The 22,253-nt window shown below is 42.4% G+C and overlaps 1 protein-coding gene across 1 annotated transcript in view; it reads left to right on the top strand.

The window, feature by feature from the left end:
* Window positions 1-22,253, top strand: part of GRIP2 (glutamate receptor interacting protein 2) — a 257,685-nt gene that overhangs the window by 79,550 nt on the left and 155,882 nt on the right. The window lies entirely within an intron of this gene.

The raw sequence follows: 22,253 nt of genomic DNA on the forward strand, positions 1-22,253 counted from the left end.
CCTGTTGATTACAGACCCTCTTAAGATGCCATTATGAGTGACTCTTTGCATGCCCTACTGTCAGCAGCTTTTCCTTTCCCTAAGCCTTTTGAATGTCTTTGCTCAGGAGATTATAAGCCTTTTAATAAATACAGGACGATTACTGAATTAGTGTAAATTTTGCTCTGGGATTGCCAGTCACTTAGAGCTTGGAAAGCAACAGCAACTGAAGGTACCTGTGGATCTTTGCTAATGTCTGAAGCCAGAAAAGTCATGCAAATATGTATTTCCATGCAAATTGTCAGGAACTGATATTGAGGAAAGCTTGATCTTGTTTGAGCTCTGCTCAGACACTCCAGGTACTTGGGAACAGGCACCTGTGTGCTTCCTGCTTTCTGTGCAAGCCAGGCTGGGGTGTGATGGGGAGATACAGAGCAAGGGAGAGCAGCCTGGCAGGTGACAGGCAAATATTTCATTAAGATCTGCTCATTTCTGTATCTCTTGTCAGGAGCTCAGATCTTGCAAATAGCCTGCTGCAGCAGAAATCAGGATCAACAGAGATGTACACAGTTAAAGAAAGACCTGGTGGAAATGACCCCTTTGAACACCCCGAGGTGTGTGGTGTGGCACTGCTGTCTTCCAGCAGCAGCCAAAAAAAAAGCAGATGAGTCACATCTGAGTGGTCATTTATCCTACTCATTCTAGATCATGCTGAACAAATCTCTGATTTCTCCCTGCCTCAGTTTGTTTCAGTATAGTGACAGGAAAGGACACATTCCAAACAGTTCCCTGTCTGACTTGTGTTCTAGCAGGAGTGATAGGATGATTTGAAAGACTGTACTCACATTTTAAAATGTCCTGTGCTGGGATGCTTGAGCAGCTCATGGAGGTGCTGTGTTTAGCTCCAAAGCCTGTTCTTGGTCTGTGTCTCACTTCTTCATGAAGGCTGCTGTTAGAGGACGTCCCATTAATTGCTTGTTGAGATCTAATATGACATGTTTTGGATGACTTTTAGAATCTTGATGTGGGTTAGGCAGTAAGGGTCATGGAGTCTTCCTGCAGCCTGGGTTCCTTGATGAGTTGGCAGCTTTTGGGAAATCTCCCAGGAGCATCGGGAGAGAGAAGCAGCAAGCAGGAAACAGCAAAGCAAGCTCTCAGTGTATCTGAGTAGCTGCTCTCAGTTTGCACTTGGCAGGGTGCTCACAGGTAACAGTGATGGCACAGGAGTTGTGGGTTGGGAATGACCTTTTCTCCCTGCTGGAAATAAAAAATGTAATTGCTTCCCTCTGCCACACATTGTTTTGAAAACAAGTCTGGTTTGATTCAAGTAAACCTTTGGAAACCCAGTCTTGGTTTCAGGTTGCAGAGGGGAGATGTTTATGGACTCAGACTGGCTCTATACACCCTGAAGATGGTTGTCAAGGGTCACGCTGTGGCAAGCGAGGCCCAGCTTGACCCTGGGGCTGTGTGCATGGACTGGGGGTTGTCTGTGTGATACAGGAGCACATCCTGGAGGGCTCTTAGGGCACCCAGACACTCATTATCTCTGCAGACCAAAAGTCCAGTGGTGCCTTGAAGAACACACATTCTCATCTGTTCTGGTCCAAGCATTGTGTGTATAGGGCAGGCAGCCACAGATTGGGTTAAACCCTAGAGGAGATGACAAAGATTAATAATCCAGGAACTACCTAGAAGCATGAAACTTGTTGGAGGCAGTAAAACTGGAGATAGAGATATCAGTGTGTGCTCTTTCATGTCAGTGAACCTGATATGGACAAGTCTTAAGGACTTTTTGACTACTGCCATGAAGTCAGTAGCTTTCTTCTTGGAGCCCATATATGGAGAAATGTTTCTTGGGCAATCACAGTAACTTTTAGGCCTCAGGCACTGATCTGATCAAAACAACTAATGCAACAAGAAGTGCACTATTCTGGTAGCTATTAGTTTTTTGGGAAAGAGAATATCAGGATTTTTTTTTTTTTTTTAGAGAGGGAATCCTTAGTTTTTAGAAAGTAATTGTGTTTAATAATTCTTTTTGAAAATTAGAATGGAAATTATGTATTTCAAAAAAATATTCCACATCCACCCCATTAATTTGGCAGAAAATTGTGAAAGCCTTGGGGACTATTAGTGCTTTCAATCCACGTCAGAGAAGCACAAACTCCTGAAGCTTTCATTTTAGTGGGTAATGAGGAAAAGAGGACATGGGTAAAGCTATATCTGAGTGTTCCCACTTTCAGCAAATTTCTTACTTCTCCCTAGCCAAGTGTTGGCATCATATCACTCCACTCTGGTAGGTTTTGATGGTGGTAAATCATATATTCCCACCAATTATGAATTTGAATTAATTTTTTCTCCTTCTTCCTTTGTTGGCTGGCTTTTGGGATAATCATGGGGAGTCAGGCCAGACAGTAGGACAGCTGAGTGGATGGAGTGGTGCTTTCTGCAGCAGGGACTAATGATGTGTTCCAGATCCCACCGGAGACACTAGCTGGTTTTTGGAAATGGCAATTATCAGACATTTGACAAAAAAAAAATTCTTTAGCTGTGTTATATGTGTAAGTGAAATGTGATTGCAGTTGTTCAGGCATGCTCTGAGTATTGTAATGATTTTTGAAATGTAGCAAATAGTTTCTATAATTTAATTTCAAGTGATTTTTTTTAACTATTCTTTGTCTTATACCATTTTGTTTCTCTGTTAAATTGTCCATCTACCTCTCTTGAGTGCATATTAATGGCAGATGAACAGGTCTGACAAATGGTTGTCCAAACCTGCAGAGAACAACTGAAATAAGCAGATCAGCATTCGCCTGCACATCTGCAAAACAAAACCCTTGCTTTTAAATAAAGATATATGGGGGAGATAAAAACTCTGTCCTTATGCAAACTGGTTTAGGGCAGTGTGTCCCCTGAAGTCCCTGCCTGCTATAGGAATGAGAGGAGTTGAATCTTCCATGTGGTTGTGGGGGGTGGTTGGTGCTTCTCTGCTGAATCCCTCAGCAGGTTTTTACCCTGGTGCCATAGGTTGGCTCCCATATCTACAGAAGGCTCGTTCAGGGTCAGTCACTAGCAATCAAGTGTCTTCTCATTTGCTTTATGTTTTTATTTCAGGCAGAGGAGACTCCTTACAAGCTATATATAACCTAGCTGGTTCCTCCTTCCTGCATCTGCCCCAGCCCCTTTCTTTGCTTTTGGTTTTCTTAGAATTTTCTCCAGACTTCCTCCAAGCCTGGGTTAGCTTTACTGATTGAAGTTTCTCCTGTGGTTAAAGGGAAGAGCAGCACACCTTTGCAGAGCAAAGAGCAGCCCTGCTGATCTAGTAAGAGAGGAGGTTTAAGGAAACTCCCATTGCTAGTACTTTTTCAAGATGCTCTAATAAAACAGTGCAGCTTAAGGGTACCTGAGAAGCAAAGCTCAGTAGAATCAAAGTTGGTTTGAGCACAGAGCAGGAATGAGATTGAATGCATGGCTCAGCCACCGTGATTTATTTTTGCAATTATTGTTTAAGGTCAATATTGCAACAGAATAAACTGCAGCATAACTAAGCTAGACATGGAGGAACCTGGGAGGTAGAATTTATAGTCTAGCTCTGTACTGCTATGCTTTGAGGAGATTTTAGAGAGCTGTGTGTGTTTAGCACCTGGGAAAAATCAAAAGCCATCTGTTAAGTGTTTGTGGGACCAGATTTTTCCTTCTGTCCAAGCAACTCAAAGTTGGACTAGAGGCCTGGAAAGAATGGATCCTGTTCAGAAGCTAACCAGAAATCAACTCAAGGACAACTCCGTTTCACTAGCATTCTGTTTTTTTCTGTGTGTATATGTTATCTTTGGTTAAAGAGCCCCAGTAACTAGCTGGGTTTGGGGACCTGATTTGGCATATGTCACTGTCTTTATGTTGTGCCTTTTTGTTAATTCAGTGGTAAGTGCAAAAAGTTCATCATTCTGGGCCCCGTGCTCCCTGCTTGGCCTTTGAGTTTTGGAAAACTTCATTTAATAGGCTGAGGTTTTGGTAGCTGTTGCTTGCAGGCAACAAGGCAGAAATCATAGAACATGGACTAGGAGAATTGCAAATAATACATTTCAGTGTTGAAGGGAATAGGACAATATTGATTTTTGTATTCTTATTGCCAACAGACTGATTACAGTAGTTTTTCTTCTGTCCTCTGGTGGCCTCTGTCTCCTGGGCATAACAGCAACACAACTTACTATCTGTGGCTGTTGTATGTGGCATTTGTCAGGGGAAAAGCAACTCCTGCCTTGCAAATTACAAAGAGGAAGAGCCCAGCACTGGGATGCTTGAGGGGCGTTGTGCCTCTTTAACTCATGAGCCATTGCATCCTGGCACAGCAAATCTGTTTGCTCACGTTTGTAGGTTGCTCTCGGAGTTCTTTGTCTACCTGTTAGTTCTCAGTGTAATTTATGCCAAAGTGTTCCCATTTCAGTGTGTGGTTTGCAAAGTCAGCGCACAGAAACGTGTTTCAATCTTTGCAGGCAATTAAAGAGGTGAAAGTAGGTTGAGTTCATGGAAGGACAGGAGGAGCAGCCGACTGCCTGACTTGAAAGGCTGCTTATTTTTTCAGTGCTGCTGATTTCTAGATAATGACTGATGCTTATACTTCAAGGTGAGATGGAACAGGAGAAAAGAGATTATTAGCTGTGTGAGGGGGTCAGTATGCTTCTGCAAGGAATTTGAGGCCAAGGCATTCAGGTTCAGCTGTCTGACATGAAAGATCTGGAAAACAAAGGAGAAAATCTGAGCTGAACTGGCAGCAAAATTTACACGTAGCCTAATGAATGCTTTTGCACTGTGGCAGTTGAATTCTCTTTTTTCCCTTTAAAATGTGAAGGTAATTGCTTTTACAGTTCTTTGTGCTGTCCCACAAGCTGAAATGCTTTAAAGACATGTTGAAGAAACATGTAAGTGTCACCAGGCAGAAATTGAAGGAGGTTTAAGAGCAAACAGTATGTGAAGCTCAGCAGAGCAATAAGCAGTTAAGGCTGTTTCTTCTCCAGGGCTGCTGGACCTCAGCAGCCTGCTTGGGAAATGCCTTTGGGGATGAAGGGTCTGAGTACTACAAGATCCAGATTTTACATCCATAATGAGTAAGGATTAAATGAAAGGTTCCTAATGTTTTATTCCGTTCTGTGTTCACTGAGCAAGATTTCATTTATAAAGGTGCAGTTTTATAGGTGTTCCCTGGTGAGATTTGTTTGGTATGGTCATGGCAGGCACTCTCTCCAGTCAGGAAAGGGTGCTCATTACAGTTTGAAGGGAGCTTTTCTCCATATACTCTTTGATGTTTTTTCTTAGTAATGGATAGGATGACTTTATTCACTAGATGATGATGAGCTCTGTCTTAGTATGCATTTCTTAGAGTGGAACAGAGCTGCTGTAAGCACATACAAAATGAAATTTTCCAGTTAAATTTTGAAGTTGCCTCCTGTTCATGGCTGCATAATCTTTTAGACACATCAAGTCTGGTTTGCAGAAGGCATATGAGTGGCTGTGGACAATCCCCCATGTCCATAGTGAACAGGCCAAGAAAAGAGTGGCTTAAAATAGCACACAGGGAGGTTAGGATAGAGCTCTAGGGTGAGGAAAAGCACCAAACTTTATCAATAGAGGTAGCTGGTTTCCTTTGCCCCTGTGGCAGCCAAGCTAGGTTGCGTCCAGCAAGGGAGGCAAAGGACAGATCCTTGTTTCTGTGTTCCTGATTGAGATAGTGTCCCCACATCCACAGCAGATTCACTCCTAAAAGTGCCCCACATGGCCTGAGGTTAGAAAGGGAGGAAAATAATTGTGCCAGAGTTTCAAACATCAATTATTCTGTGACTCAGCATGCACAGGGCCAAGCAATTCTCCCTGCCAGATTCTGAGGGGTCCCTTTTCACATAGAGACTGCAAAGGGCTAATTAAAATTATGCCCTCCAAGACTTGGGTTTAATGAACTGTCTAGTGACAGGGAGGGATAAACAAATTTAAAAATCCTAACAACTTCAATAGGAGAACAATTGAATCAATTTTCCAATAGTTTTAAGATGCATGCAGGCTGCAGTAGCACAAATTAGGATCCCATTCTTCTGGGCTGATGTGCAGAGGTGCCTTTGGGCATTTCCCCTGGCTGTTCCTGCCATAAATAGAGGAGCAGAGTTCTAGGATGAAGCTGGGCTTTGTCCCACTACTTTAGCCTCTCTGACAGCAATTCTAGTAAAAATACACTCAAAATACCATCAGCAGCACTGGGAGCCCAAGTACTCTCATTTCCATCCTGTTTTCACAGTTAACCTGTGCACAATTTAGATGGTCCAACCCCAGGTCTGGGAGTCTGTTTTACTGAGGTCTTGACTTGCCTTCCCTTGCACTCTTTGATTGGCCCAAAAGCACCCTTGTTCTGCACCTGTTCTCCTTAGTGTCAAAAATGAAAATGTCCCCCAACGTTTCTGGAGTCAGAAGAAAGTAAAGTGGTGCTTGTGGGGATTGTTGGTTTTGATTGAGATGCCCAGATTTTTCCTTGGCAGGCAAAGTTCCCTGTGTCTGCTGTCCTTTCCTGCCCTTTCATTCTTTCCCTGTGCAATAACTAAAAACACCCAGGTGTGAATTCCCCTTCTGCCACCATCTTTCAACAGTCTTGCTGAGCCTGGGGCAAACTTGCATTGCATCTGGTTTTACATGGAAACTAGGGCAGTTTCAAGGAGCAATGCAGTACTGCCTGTGTTCAGGTTTACCTGGGACACCCTGTCTTCCTACCCTGACTGTAGTGAGAGTCTGGCTTTTATCAGCAAACACTTGGTTCTGTGAAATGTGGAGGGTCATATACTTAGACAATATAAAATGATCAAAGAAAAGGTCAAAGTGTTTTATGGGAGATGAGGCTCTGGCCTCATGCCTTCTGGAAAGAGGGAAAGGTGGAGCAGCACCACAGAGACCAAAGGGAAATGTGGGCATGGTGCCACCCACTTTGTGCTAAGTCCGGGCTACCTTCCCCTCAAAGAACTTCCTTTGTACTATAAATTACATTCTGTTTGTGTGCTGTGGTTGCTTGGAAGGATGTGAGTTAAAGTTTAATGAGTTTCTGTCCAAGAGGAATTGTGAAAATAAATGCAATTCCGCCTCCTTGGTCTTTTCCCCATGCTCTGGCTCTCTCCACCCCCCTCACGTCAGAGCAATCACACAATCATATGGTGCTGAATAAACAAAAGGGCCTAATGTTCTGAATGTGGTGTAAACGGAGCAGTAATGGCAAATGACACAGTTTTTAATTTCTTTGATAAACAAATGTGCTCAGGGAGTTGGTTTAGCTCACCAAAGGGACATGGTGGCACTCTTGTTCCTTTCTGCAGCGGTACTAGTGTGGATGCTGAAGGACCAAAGCAATGGGATTGGAAGAGTTTAGCTGGTTGTGCAGTTCATGTACCAGCCAGATTTTTGTGCTACTGTTGCTCTCTGGCATCCTTGGGATTGTGTTTGCCATGGGCTTCTTTCCAGCTGTGCAAAGTCTCTCTCAGCTGCCTTTAATTTCCAGGATGCTTCTTTAATGTTCATTGCCAGAAGGATAAAGAGGAGCCTGGGAAGCAGCAGCTGTCATGTGAGAGCTGTAGTAGATCAGATAGAAGAGTATTTATTTCATAATTCTCTTTGCAACTTTTTCACAATTTCACGGTTCTGGATAGGGTAGCAGGAAAGCTGAAGTGTACCTGTCAGTCACAGCATTAGCTGAAGGGCAATCAGGGTGAAAAAGAAGATAAAGCAGCCAAATCAGTTGGGTTTCAGTGGGGTTTTTTATGCCTTCCGTACTCCCTTATTCCTGCCATTATTCCAGACAACACGGTCAGTGGCTGACCAAGAATGAACACGGCTTGACCCAATTCCCACTGGGGCAGCTCATCTCTCTGGGCAAATGTTTGCAGCTCGGAGATGGTGTCTGTGTTCTCAGCTGCTGTTTTACCCTGTTGTAGAGAACTATTACTAATTAATTATTCTTTATTTGCTTTACCTCTGGCAACCAACCCAGTAATATTCAAACCCATGTTTGCGAAAGCTGACCCTGGAGGTTATAGAAACTCCCGGGATCTGGGGTCCCAGGGATGCTGAAGTGCACTTGGGTGTTGTAGGTTTTTATGTTGCCACCTTTAGGTTCCTGTAAGCTCACAGTGTGAAATGGGGGCTTAGAGGTAGAAACCTGCTGATTATTGTAGCTGGATCAAGTGTGGAGGGGCCTTAGATCTGGGTTAGGCAACTCCTTAATTTTCCCCTTAACTTTTCACCTTGAAAAGTAACTAATGAACCAGCTTTCCTTCCCCTGCTGTTGGTTTGTGCACATTTCAAATTCTTCAGGAGGCAAAGGATCCCGGGAGGCTAAATCTAATTTTTTTTTTTTTTTTTGTGACAAGCAAGTGGGACTGGGTAATGGCTAAACCTTTGTGTGTTGAATGAACAATAATGAAATAGGGAATTTGTTTAACTACATAATGATATGAACCTTGTAGCACCCTACTGTAAAATGGCTCTGAATTGCACGGGTGGCTCCACGCATTGCATAGCTTTGGGGAACCCATACATTATGCTGTCAGGATGAGTGATACCCTGTTTTGGTAGGAACAACAGGATTCATTCATTACTTCAAGAGCTCCTTTCAGGCTGACAAGGTGGTAGCCTGCACTCTCAATAGCATATTTTAAAACTGAAAGCACCCTCCTTGTGCGCTCAGAAGAGGCTGGATACTTGAAGAGCTTCTTGCTGCTCAAGTGGTGCTCTAAGAGTCCATGGGATGAGCACCTCAGTGGCTCTCCTGAAAATTGCTGCAGGAGGTGGAGACAAAATGGATGGTTTGAAGAGTTACTGCTGTGTTTGCAACCTCACCTCAAATCCTGATTTAAAGGCAATATTTGCAGAAGTGATTTACGAACCTACGTGGCACAGAGTGGCTGCAGGGACTAAAGTTATTTTACAGCTTTTGGCATGTTTTATCCTCTGGCTGTAAATGAAAATGTACTTGAGGATCTTGCCAGTAATTATAGAAGGGGGGAAACTACTTTTGAGCACGTGGGTTAGCAGATGCTTTGTGAAAAGTGCCGTGTTGCAGGAATTGGGTCTTTGGCTCATTGAACTGAGGATCCAGAAACCAGTGGTGTCCAAAGTCAGTGGTGGCTCTCCTGCCCTGCAGTCCTGCAAGCAGGACAGAACTGTCTGTGCAAGTATGGGGTGCTGCTCCAAGCTGTGGAACTGTTTCACAGGCAGTCATGGTGTGGCGTGCTCAGAAGTGAGAAATCCCCTCATCTTCAGCCAGAGCCAATCAGCCCCTTGTGTGCAAGATCAGCAAAGTAATAAATCAGGAATTGGATACTATCAATATTCTGGAGATGCAGTTACTGAAATCCCTCAATAGCTCTTCCTGGCTCAGGTAATGGTAGTGTGGAAGCAGAAATGCTTCAAACCCATCTTTGTGTGCTCACCCTTGCCTGGAACAACAATCCTTTTGCGTTTTGTGGTCCTGAATTAGAGGCATATGGTGTGTCTCAGTGTCTTTCCTCTGCCCTTGGTGATGTTCTGCGCTGCCTTGTGTCTCCCTGATATTATCTGTTTATTGCTACCTTTAAAACTTTGAAAAATATTTTGTATTACGTTTTTTGGGTCTCTGTTCAGCTGTGCAAAATGGAGTTGTTTGTGACTCTTCTTCCACCTTTCATTGCCTAGTACTGAATTAATTCTCTTTAGCTATATTTGCTGTCCCTAATGCCTCAAAATAAGAGTTTTAATATTCAATTTTTTTTCCTTTATAAATACATTTAGAGTCCTTGATATGAGTTATGATTCCTTAGCCTTTAAGCCACAGTGAATTTATCCTTTCAGACTCTTTTTCCTGGTAATTGTGAAGTTTACAAGTGGTGCTTTTTCAAAAACGAAAACTGAGATTCCCACAATTGCCTTCAGGAATTGCAGATTTAAAAGAAATTCTAAATGTTGGGACTCACAGTAAAATCATAAGGCTTGGCCATTCTGGGAATACCCTCAGACTTTTAATTTGACAGGTTAAATGCCAACAATCCTCTGAATGGTGCATTTCATCCAACAGGAATTAATTTTAAGAAGCTTCTGGTGAATTTTTTTCCAAAATGGAGCACTCAGACTTGCAGAACATAAGCTCTCACATGGGGAAAATTGTGTCCAGTCAGCAACAGAGAAAGAAACAAATCTAAGCTGGGAAGCAACCTGTGAATTTAATCAGAGCTGGTCTGCACACTCTGAATATTAAGAAGTTGTTCCTTGCAATAATTTTTACTTCTGGGGGTGATTGTTGTTCCATCTTAGTCACTGACCCCTTTGGGCATCACTGGAGCACAGATGTCAAACCTTGTCTGCTGCCTCTGGATTTCTTATGTAAGAGTGTTGAGGCTCTGCAGTCAGGAGCTGCTTTCCTTGGCATTGAACAGAGATCTGAATCAGACCCATTGTCAGAGGCTTTGTAAAATTAGTTTGGGTTTTTTCCCCCTACATAACTAGTTTCAACCACAAGAAGTCAATGAGGAGGACCTAAATACAGAGGCTCTGTTGATAGCTTCCCCTCTGCTTGTTTATTTTCAGTTGGCTGATATTAGGTGGTTTGTCAACATCTGCTGCCTTCAGCACATGTTGCCATCACGTTTGCCACACTGTCATGGGCTACCAGAGGTGGCAATGGCCGTGCTAAGGACAGGCCAGCAGCCCTGGTCTGTTTGAAATGAACATTCAGTGTGTAATCAAACTGTTGTGGTTTAAGCAAGGAGCTCTTCATCACCTCAGGGAGATTTGTGTGCTTTTGGGATCTGTCCCATCCACCAAGCAGCCTCTGTGCTGCAGAACTGGCCTGCAGTCACCCTGATGTCTGGGCCTTTGGACCTCCAGAATGGGAGCTTCATTTTGGATAAGTCAAATTTTGTTAGTTCTTGGCTTGAGAAGCTTTTATGAAACTTGTTCCTAATCCTCAGAACAGTCCCCTCTCTTCTGTGAAAGTTGGTGTAGAGAAAATAAATCTCATTGTGTTGTGTTCCTGAACATTAACCTCACTGCCCGAAGTGCTGATCCATGCTGTGCACCAGCCTGTTGGGTCATTCCTAAGGACATGAAAGCATAAAAATGTCCCTCTGGCTTCTTTTTGCTTTTCCTAATTTCTATAGAAAAGAGATTTCTAAAGCAATTTCTAAAGCAAAAAAAAATTTCTCTGTGCAGGTGGGCAGAGATGGAGGCCTTTGCTAGGTTTTGGATGCAGCGAAAGAAAAGCTCATTTACTGCAGTGAGACACCAAGAAAGAGTGAAGTGAGATGCTAATGAATGCACTCTGAACTGTGCTACAAATATGCCTGTGTGTGTATCAGAACTGGGGATGTCAGAGCTACTCCCTCCAGATTTTTGTGTGTGTGGAAATGTGGAAAATAATGGAATGGAAGTATTTTTCCTTCTAATCTTGTTGAAATTCAAAGTGACCAGAAACCTGAACTGTATGGGAGAGCTGGGATCTGGAAATTTAGAAGTGCAATCTCAGTTCTCCAGAGAAACACTGAATCAAAAGGCCAATTTTCTCCCATCTCTAGTATTTACAAAAGAGAAAAATTATCAGTGATAATTACTTCTTTTTATCATCAGGGTAGGAGACATTGCATAGGAGAAAAAACCCAAACTGATAGAATGGAATTACTCTAAAAATTGTAATAAGTTGGGGTAGGATTTTGTTTCTTTCCCGTGTCAGCTTCATGGTGTGGCTTAAATTCAGCTGAAGAGCAGAGGAGGAAATTAGAAAACTGATATTGAAATGTGGAGGACATAAGGGTGCAAAGAAAATTTCTCTAAAGCATAATGTAGCACATGTCCTACATCTAAAGTTTCTTGCATGTGCTGCCTGAACAAGAGAGACTTCTGAATTTGGGCTGAATCTGGCAGAGAATGTGTGCAAACCTGAGACACGTGTGCAGGCCAGCCCCTGGTAGAGCTGCACACCTGGCCAGGCTTGGCTATCAGCGCAAGTGCCCAGATTAATTACAAACAGGGGGAAAATGACCCATAGTAAGCCAATTTTTTCTTTCTAATGGGGCACATTTAACACTTATAGCAAGCTATTACAATCAGAATCAGGTTGTATTATCATCTCCTGCTTCAAATTGTATGCAAATCTCCTCAAAGCTGCTCTTCCAAGTGGGATGGAAAGAGAGCTTTTCCCCCCATTTTGCTAATGCTGCCATCTCAATGTCTCACACCATGACATTTAACATCTTCGCCAAATTTAATTTGTGCAAAATCAGCTGCTTAGTCGTGCTGAGGGCAGTCCTGCTGATTTTAGCAGTATGTGGACACCATGGTGATTGACACTGGAAGAGGCAACCCCAGGGCTCCTGTGAGAGACTCGCCAGTCCTGCATTGCTCTGCTGCACTGGGCCTGTGGAGCAGCCCTTGCTGCGTGGCCAGAAAGGTTAAATTTGCTCCTGGCAGATAGAATATTTAACTGGTCAACTGAGGAGGCTGCAGCTGTATTTTTATGGCCTGGAAAGGTACAGTGTTTTGGTATTTGGTTGAGAAGGGTGGGTGGTTAGCTGGGTGTAATTGTTTTTGTCATATTTGCTGCTGCTGAGGAATGTGAAGAGCAGGTGTGAGTGGGAGGGGGAGGAACCTGTGGCTGACCTGAAGTTTTGTATTCAGTTTGCAATACTGACTTTTTTGTGGATGATTCAGTCACATGCTCACCCAAACTGACCAAAAAGCTGGCAGTCAAAACACTCCCTGCTCTCTTGTCCTCTACCAGCCATGCCCAGCCTGGCTGTTGACCATGTCTGTTATTCATGGTTGGATAAATCAGGGCATGAACACTGTAAGAAGAGGACAGAGCTGAAGTGCAACACATTTTCAACTTCCTATTTACATCTGTACTTGGGCTATTGAGGCACACAGGTTTTGGCTGAACAATTAGGAGAATGTATTCTATCTCCTAATTACCACTGTTAATATCTAATCTGATTTCCCCAAATTGTTGTTCTATAATTGCATTTTTTCCTTGATTAAGCTTAGAAAATGGTGGAAATTAGGGGGTTTTTATCTCTTGGTACTTAAGTATGTCCTTGCAGTATCATTTGAAATAATCTTGAGATTTGGACAAAACTTTTATAATAATTAAAGATATGTCTGTGATTTTAAAATATCTGTTCCTGTAAACAGAGGCACATGAAACCTGTTTCAGGTGTATACAATTTTGTACCCATCTGCAGATGTTTTGAGGCTTAATCTTGGTGATCAGGGAACCACAGCTGGTAGCCAAGTATTTAAACTAAGACGGAAACCTGTACCATTTATTGTACAAAGGCCCTCAAACAAGTTTTGCCTGTGAAAAGCCCCTTGGCAAATTCTATGCCTCAAAGATCAGACTAGCATGTAAAGCCAAAGCTCTGGTCAATCTCTGTATTCACTATGCTTCAAATATACCATGAATACTTTGTCTTGAAGTGATTAATTGACTTGTCTAAGGGATTGCCCCTGTGAGTTGGGGCAGTGTCTTGGTTTCCATCACGGTGTATGACTGTTTTCTTAAAAAAAAGTAAAAAAAAAAAGTAAAAAAAAAAAAGTAAAAAAAAAAAAAGTTTATTTTTTTATTGTGAGGAAGTCTTTGATTTTTATAAGATATACATAGAGACTGTTTCAGTTGATTACCTGGGGATCACAAGATTTATAGGCATAAAAAGCATTTATGTGATGGTTGTGACCCAAGACATTCAGGTAATATTCTGTTTGATTCCAAGGGTATTAAAGGGAATCCAAGTCTAATGGAGGCTCTTGATAAGATTAGGGTGTCATATATGCCTGTGAAAGAAGGGAAGGTCACTTGGTACCAAGGAATCAGGACTAACTCTTCATCTAGAGAAATCTCTCATCTGGCCATTTGCCATGAATATGTAGGAGACGGTGGAGATTGAGAGAGATTTTCTGATTTAGAATTTAGATGGGCTATATTAGCCGGTATCTTAGCCTGCAGCAGATGTAAAATAAAAATCCTTTTTTTATCCCTAGTCCCTAGTGATGGCTGAGCTTCAAACTTTGTTTTACCAAAGACAGAAAAGCTGCTAGATTCTTGGGTACACCTCAAAGTATTATCTGAGTCTGTTTGGTTTGCTTATCAACACAGTTTTGCCGTGGCTTAGTAACAGGTTATAAATAAATATTCCTACTATGGTAAAATACTGGCTACTGAAAAGCACTTGAATCTAGCAGAGAGATGCATAACAGGAATTAATGGCTGAAAGATGGAGCCAGATGAATCTACAGCAGTGGAGTGATGAATGTTTTAAGGAGTAATTTTAGATAATCATTGAGATTGAGGGAAAGAATAGAGGAGAGTTAACATTTCTCGATACCTTCAGATCGTGATTGAACACCTTTCTGGAAGGTATTTTTCAGGAAATTATGCACTGCTGAGCTCAGTATAAAGAAAACTGGGCCAAAGATAATGGTCTGTGTTAGAAGAGAGATGTCACTGGTTATCAAATGGTGTCTCCTGGCTTCAGATGTTATGAATTGAAGCAGTTGAGGACTTGCAAAGTGGTGCATTTTCCTTAAAGTTTCCAGGACTTCTGTATGGACTGAAAGTACAAAGGTAATACTGAAGAGTGAGTAATTTTTATTGCATTAAAGAACGCCCATCAATCTTATGAGCCTGGACTAAACATTTATGCTGATGTCTCACTTCAAATATAAATGATATCATAATTTATGACTACTTTGTCATAAATTGAGGACATAATTGTCATAAATTGGAGGACATTTTTTGAGATCACTTATTTTATAAAGACTTAATTTTGCAATTTAAAAAATATTTTAATGATTTGTTGCTTTACTAGGAAATCCTCTAATAGGAAAATCTTATACAGGTAGAAGGTGTCACAAAGGGGAGATCCTATATGGTAAAAAAAAAACCAGAAAAACTCACCTGTCACAACATGTAGTATGTGTCCCTGGAGATGTTTCAGTGGAAAGCTGCAGTGAGAGGAGAAACAAGATAGTTTTGGATGTTTGACTACTACCTGAATTTTATATGTGCACAGGAACAATGTTGTTTTTTTTTTTCCTCTGCCATCACTATTTAGAAAAGGATTTTTATTTCACCATTGCACTGGAGGAGATCTGCAAATATTCCTGCCTTGTGCCAAGGACCCCCACTGTAACATCACCAGTGGAGGTGAGCCCTTTTGTAGGCTGGTAGAGAGTCTCTTGCCACTTCTGCTCCAAGGATGCCACTTCCAAACTGTTTCACATGCAATTTTAAAGTGGACCATTTAAGTGTCTCTCTTCTGAGACCCATCACATTGAACTCCTGTCTGTTTTTCACTGAGGTGCTTCCTTGAGGAGATTGCCTGTCAAACGATCAAATCTCTGCAGAGCTGCTGGCTCTGCTTGCTGTAGCAATCCCTTCTGCCAATTCTTAGGATGTGTGTGGATCTGAACACTGTCAGGAAGGACAGTGATTCACATTAGTGCAAAATGCTTCTGACAGAGGAGCAGGTGTTGCTCAGTGTCATCTTCCCCATGGAAGCCAACGAGAGCCTGAAGAAAGTGAGGAGAGATTTGCTGGTGGATTCCTGTCCCAGACATCTATGCAAATAGAGCTCTATTGCAGGGCAGAAGTTAATTGAGGTGAATACATGAAGATGGGCTGGGGAAGAGTGACTGGAACTGAAGGCAGAGATGGAGAGAACTAGTTTCCAATTTGATTTGTTCAGTTTTCATCTTTTTTTTCCTCTCATGGTGCAATGTGTGGTTGCTACATAAGAAGGAATGATGAGCTTAGATGGACCTTGGATCTGATCTGCCATGTATTAATCTGCTGCATCAGCATAATAATTTCTGTTGATGACTTGGTGACACAGCAGCACTGAAACTCCTCTTCCTTTAGGAGCAAATAATTGGTTTTCTGTTCCCAGTGTGTGTGGTGTTGCCTGGCTGTCACACTATACCTCGTTGCTGCTACTTAAGCCTGTATATTAGTGGATTTTGTCTTATGAGACTTGGCACTGAGATACTGCAGTGATGGAAATAGTACAAGTCCTTTAGGCAGGTACAGCAGTTCACCTGGAAAATTATTATACTGAACAGTGTGAGAAATTTTCTTTCTGAGAAAAGAAATGTTGAGAAATTTGGAGTTCTGAAGCCAACACATCCTTTGTGAGTGTGCAGGCACAGGGGCCAATACCTTGTTGTCTCTCTTCTCTGTGCTGTGCTTTACTCTGAAGTAGGAGCCCTGTGATCAAGAGCCACCTTCCCAACCACTTATTTATACACAGAGCAGTGCAACAGCCTCTGAGTGAGGAATTTATACCATGGGATCCTCGTGCTTATAAATAACTGCAGCACTGCAAGCATCGCCTGCTTGACTGTAACCACACCATTTATATAAATCTGACAATGTAACTACAGCTGTGGAAGACAATTTAAGTACAGCTGGTGAAGTAAGTACACCCTTAGGAAGATGTAACTAACTACAGAGATAATAGTATCAGGTAACTATACCCACAGGAAAGCATAAACATGCAAATAATAGCCACAATGTGAGTGTAATTTAAAAGTCAGAGGGTCTCAATATTGATGCAATAGCAATTGGGTAACTTTACTCAGAGGAGAGGGAAATGACTGTGTGAATAACAGCTGCAGTCCATGCAGTGATGGGAGAGGGGAGCTCAGAGTTACAGCTGTGATACCTAACTCCCAGTAACAGGATGTCATCTGCATGGGGCACAGCAGGTTTCAAACTGAAACTTTAAGTGTGGGCAATTAGCTGTGGAGGGGGTCTGTTCCTGGGAAGTAGAGCACCAGCAGGGGAACGTTGTGTTGTAGCCCAGGATGATGATGGGTGGAGGAGTGCAGTGGATTTGGCTTCTGCTCACTTCCCCAGGAATTCAATTCAGTGTATTTCAGAACATGGTTTTAAGCTGAAACCAGATGTTCTGAAAAAGAAATGGTTTCCAAACACGTGAAATAGTGATGGGCCTATACCGCTGCAGAGCAGCAGCATCACATTGTGTGCTGTGTAAAGGATTAGTAAAGGAACTTGTGCTGGAAACAGAGGACAGGAGAACAGAGAGATTCTAAAGCAGCATTTTGTGCAGAGACAAACAGCAAACATAAAAAGAAACTGTTAAAATAATGTCTCAATTTGATATGTTTTATTTGCAGCCTGATCTAATTGACCTTCTAAATAGAATTTTTCTGTCTTATAAAAAAAATAAAAAGTGAAATAAAAATAATTGCCAATTATTCTTTGTTTGTATAGAGCTATTCAGCAACAAACTTGACTGAAGAAGCAGCAGATGCAATCCACTTTCCCACTGCCTGCCATGTTAGATTGAGACTGTGGTCTCTGAGCTGTGTTTAGATAGAAATTGGATAGAGAAAAATAAAATTATTGCTGTCTCCTCTAGACCTTCACATGGGCTTTATATATTTCTTAAGATGTATGTTTGACAGTAGAAGTTGAATGCCTTAGTTTTAAAATAGAATCAATTTAAAGCTTCCACACAGTATGGATCAGTTAAGTTATTGTGGTAAGTCAAGAAACTGGGTTTTGGAGTGGGTGTTTTTGAGTTAATTTTTTCATTAGTTTTGTGGAAGATGTTGATGGTCAAAACTTGAAATTAAATACCTGTGGGGCTGTGTTGAGGGTGAGCACTGGAACATCACCAAGTCCAGGGCATGGTGTCTGTGGGTTTGGCAAATCACCTGGGAGATTTCTGAGACGTTTCTCTGATTGCTTCTGATTTTTAGAAACAGGGAGCAAAATATATTTTTTGATCTCTCTTTGGAAATGTGGTAAAAATATGTAATGATTAGCTTGGTTTTCTTTTGTCCTTGGTGCAATGACAGCTGTCTGAATGCTATGACAGCTCTGTAGGAATTGGTGCTTGGAACAGACGGTGGTTGTTACAGGGAGCATTGTATTTTAAGAATGACTCACTGGAAATCTGAGTTACCTCCATTTTAGGGGTAAGCTGAAGTGTCTGACTGCTTTACCTTAATGTTCCAAGGATATCCTTCACTCTTCAAGCAAGATGATCAATGAGCTCTTGGGCTCAGTATTAAATTCCTACAGGGTGCAGGGATACAGGCACAAAGTGCAAAGACCAAATGAGATAAAAGGTAAGATTTTCTGCCTGCAGCTTCCAACTTATGCAACTAAGGACATGCACTATGCCGTGCAGGAAACTTCTCAGGGAGGGTGTATCATTAGCAATGCATATTCCCTTCTTTAAAGCTCAGCCTGGGAGCCTTTCCTGATTTGAAGTGATTGGAAAGCGATGGGGCAGCGATGCTGGTGGGCTGGGTATGGGCAGCAAGAAGCCCTACAGACAGAAGGATAGGTCAACAAGAAGGGGAGGGGGAGGGAAGTGATGCTGAGCAAGGGGAGATGTCAGCTGCATTATTCACCAGTTTCCTTCAGGCCAGCTTCAGGACTCACATTCTGTTCTGCTGCATTCAGAAATCACCATGGTGAGTGCTCTGTGTAATCTCCCAGATGATTTAACAACACCAGTGGATAGATTTAGCAGATGGTATCAGACATGTGCAGCAATGTCAGACAGGCCCCCATAATCACTGCTTATGTTGGTTGAAACCAAGATTTCTGGAGCAGCATGAAGTGTTTGTTTTGGTTGCAAGTTCTGGTTGGGTCTAGTACTAACCAGAGTCCTAAACAGGTCAGTAGCTGCAGAAATGAGGAGGACTTGAGGACAAGTCTGTTGCAAGAGCTAAGAAAGGAGTCCAAGAGCTAAGGTAAGGGGTCCTCTTAGTCAGTGATAAGAGCATCTTAATCATAAAATAGTTTGGGTTGGAAGGGACATTAAAGAGCATCCGGTTCCAACCTCTCTACCATGGGCAGGGATGCCATTCACTAGACCGGGCTGGTCAAAGCCCCATCCATCCTGGTCCTGAACCCTTCCAGGGGTGGGGTATTTTAGCCTTGGCCACACAGCAGTGAAGTGCTTTATTCTTGCTGGGATCCTACCAAATTTTGTTTTCCCTTTGAATCCCAAGAAGGTAACACAGGAGTTTTTTAGCTCCTAGAGGAGCTGCCACTGCAGATGTAGAGTGTTTGGTTTATTGTAGTGTTTTTTGATCCAGCTGACAAGATCTGTCGCAATTTGTTGTCTTTATTGCACTTCTTCATAGCAATTAAAGAGTTCAATATGCTTTTATTTAGCTAATGACCAGAAATTGTGCATTATAAGGTTTCAGTCCCAAAATTCCATCATATGATACTTTTTTAATGCAGAAGTCAGCTGCTTTGTGTCAGCCTAACTGTCAAAGAAATGCAATAAAATTTAATGGTAATGGGGATACAGTTGTTCGTCATTAAATGCATTTGTCTTTTCCTTTAGAATTTCAGCATTGCAAATTTTATTGACTCTGACTTCTGTTTCATAACCACTCTTGCTTAAGGCCTTTACAGAAAATTGCATCTCAACCCATACATGCTTTATGGTGGTAGTGGGCCAAATTTTACCAACGGTGGTGGTTCACAGTGAGCTTGTAGAATTCCTTTCCACAGACTGCTATAAATGCAGGAGGTTTGTACAGACATTCACAGACGTTTCCTTATAGCTGGGAGAAGTGCCTGGTGGAGTGATGTGTTGGTCAAGTTCAGGCTGAGAAGAGCACAGACAAGAACATAGTTTAAAACTTGGGAGCTTTCTTGCAGGAGTCATGTACATCTGCTCTCTCCCTGGTCTTCACTTGATATCCTCTTGTGCCCGCTGCTGAAGGCAGCAAAGTTTAGTTAATCTCAGTGTTGGACATTTGCTGATTTATTCAACAGAGGATTAAGCTGTTGTTTGGATGTCAAGTCCTTTTTAGTTCTTTGTTGTTCTTAGGAGGAAATGTGAAAAAGGCAGAATTTGTGTCAGTCAATAGTAGTTTTCATCAGCATCTTACATAGAAAACCCTACACTAAGCCAGTCAGAAAAAAAAGCAGATGTATTTTTTCCTGTATGAACTATTTTCATTCAGTGTTGTCTTTCCTTTCTGTTACAAAGTTTTATTCCTGTTGTTTTCCAGCTGGCCCAAATACCACACTGCTTAGCATAACAACCTCTTTTTAACTGAGGTTAAATTAATACCCCTGTGTTTCCTTTCACTGGAAATGCTGTTGTTGCTATACAAAATTGCTCAAAAATTATCCTGTGATCCAGAGGTTGTCTTTTGTGAAGGCACACTGAATTGCTAAGGATATATCTGTACAATGATGGCAAATCTGCATGAAAAATTGGCAATGTTGTAACACATAAATTTAACTGAATAACATAATCATAGTTTCAAGAGATTTGTAGCTGAATTACTGCCTTTTCAGTCTAGGTTACAAGCTTATTCACAGGAAAAGGTACTCAAATACTGTGGCTGTTGAGTATTTTTTATGAAGTGTTATGGACGTCTCCACTTGTTCCTGTATGGACAAATCTATATATTATAACTGGACATACTGGACAGAGTCAAAGGACTGAGAGGAAGTGGAATTTTGGTGCTGAAGATCAGCCTTGGCTATGGCAGGTGAGGCACCAAGGGGTTGTCTTGCTCCTGCCACTGCCACATGTGCCACAGTATAAAGTTTCTCTCCACATTACCAGCCCAACAGAGCTACTGCATGCTGAGGTGTAGCTCAGTGTTAAAAAAGAGCAGTCAGGGGAGGGGGGCTCTTTGTGTAACTTAACTGCTCTGGATGAAAGGAAAATATGCTCTGCACTTTGAGAAGGGTTGGGGAAGCTCAGCACTACTTAGGAAAAGCAAAGCTTCACAAAGGATAAGAGGTGGGATTTAACTCAGTGGTTGATCTCCTTTTTCAGTACTTTGTGGCTTTTCAAATTCTTTGTCAGGCAAGAGACAGAATGGTAGCTTGAAAGCCAGGAGAGGTGTCCTGCCTGGGCCTCTCTGCAGCAGGACCTCACCAGTATGAAGATGGCCATTGTCACTTGTCACCACAGCCCTTGAGTGTCAAAGCCCTTGTCCTTCCCTTGCTGGTGCTCAGTGTTTGTGTACTGAGCTGTGACCCTGCCTAAAGCCAAGGTGGGTTCTGCTGCTAGCAAGTTTTACAGTATTTCTGAGCTGCTTGGGAAGTTCTTCAACCCAGTTTTCCTTCTAATCTTCATTTCTGCATGAAGATAAAAAGTGTTTTCAAGGATTCCCTTGAGGACCAATTTAGAGTTCAGTTTTGATTGAATTAGTTGGATGTATGTAAATAGAATCACACATTTAACAGAAACCCAGATGAAAGACACTTTCAGGAGGGCTTGGGGCAGATGCTGTCAGTTTAGCCTGCAGTAAGCACCTCAGAGCAAATCCTACACTTCTCCCTTTCATCATGATTTATTCCTTTTTCCTTCACATCTCAGCCACTGGTGAATGCTGTTGTTCCAAGATGCATATTTGTTTTGGGCACTTGTGCCTCAAGTCTACCTTGTGTCTGTGGCTGGCCCCTTTTACATAGTCGTGGGCCACAGAAAAAATACTTTTGTGCTGTTCCAGAACCTCTTGTGTTTGAAAAACTGGAGTCATAAATATGGATGGCACAATTTGTTGGCATGAGCAAGGAGGGGGGTAAAGATTAAGGAAAACTGCTTTAATTAGCTTCTGTGTTGGGGGACAAGCACCCGAGATGTCAGCAGTGAGAGAGGGGATGTGGGATGCTTCATTACTTCCCTGCTGTGAGCAGGGATAAGGAACAGCCACCTGCAGAGCCAACAGCACGGGCAGGAGGAGCAGTGAATGGAGCAGGTTTGTGAGTACAGCTGGGGGCTTGAATGGCTGCAGAGTCCTGCATGTCCATCCCACAAACTGGCAGTGCAGGGACTGGCAGCCAATTTACACCACGGCAAAGTAAGCCTGGACTGCAAGGCTCTGCTCCAGATGTGTCTCCTGTGAGTGCTGAGGAGGGCGACTTCCAAAGGCTCACCTTAACTCCTCATGACAAAAGCATGAATTACAGTCTTCTTGGCTGGTAGTTTTTCTTCATCTGGGTACCTTGTGAGGGCATAACATGACTGTATCACTGTTTTTGCATCACAAAACACCTGTTCATCCTCCTGTGGGAAGCCCTGATCTCTGCAAGTACCTGCTGGGCTGTGGTTGCTGCTGATGTGGCAGGGTTGGCTCAACCTGCCAAACAGAGAATGCAGAGGTCATGAGATGTGGGGCAGGGGGAGGAACTTGTGCTTTGGAAGTGACCAGCATGCTTCCTTTCCACCTTTCCACACTAAAAAAAGCTGGGGGCTTAGTTTGTGTCA

Source organism: Pyrgilauda ruficollis, unplaced genomic scaffold (assembly GCF_017590135.1).
Source record: "Pyrgilauda ruficollis isolate IOZ18807 unplaced genomic scaffold, ASM1759013v1 scaffold10, whole genome shotgun sequence".
NCBI lineage: Eukaryota > Metazoa > Chordata > Aves > Passeriformes > Passeridae > Pyrgilauda > Pyrgilauda ruficollis.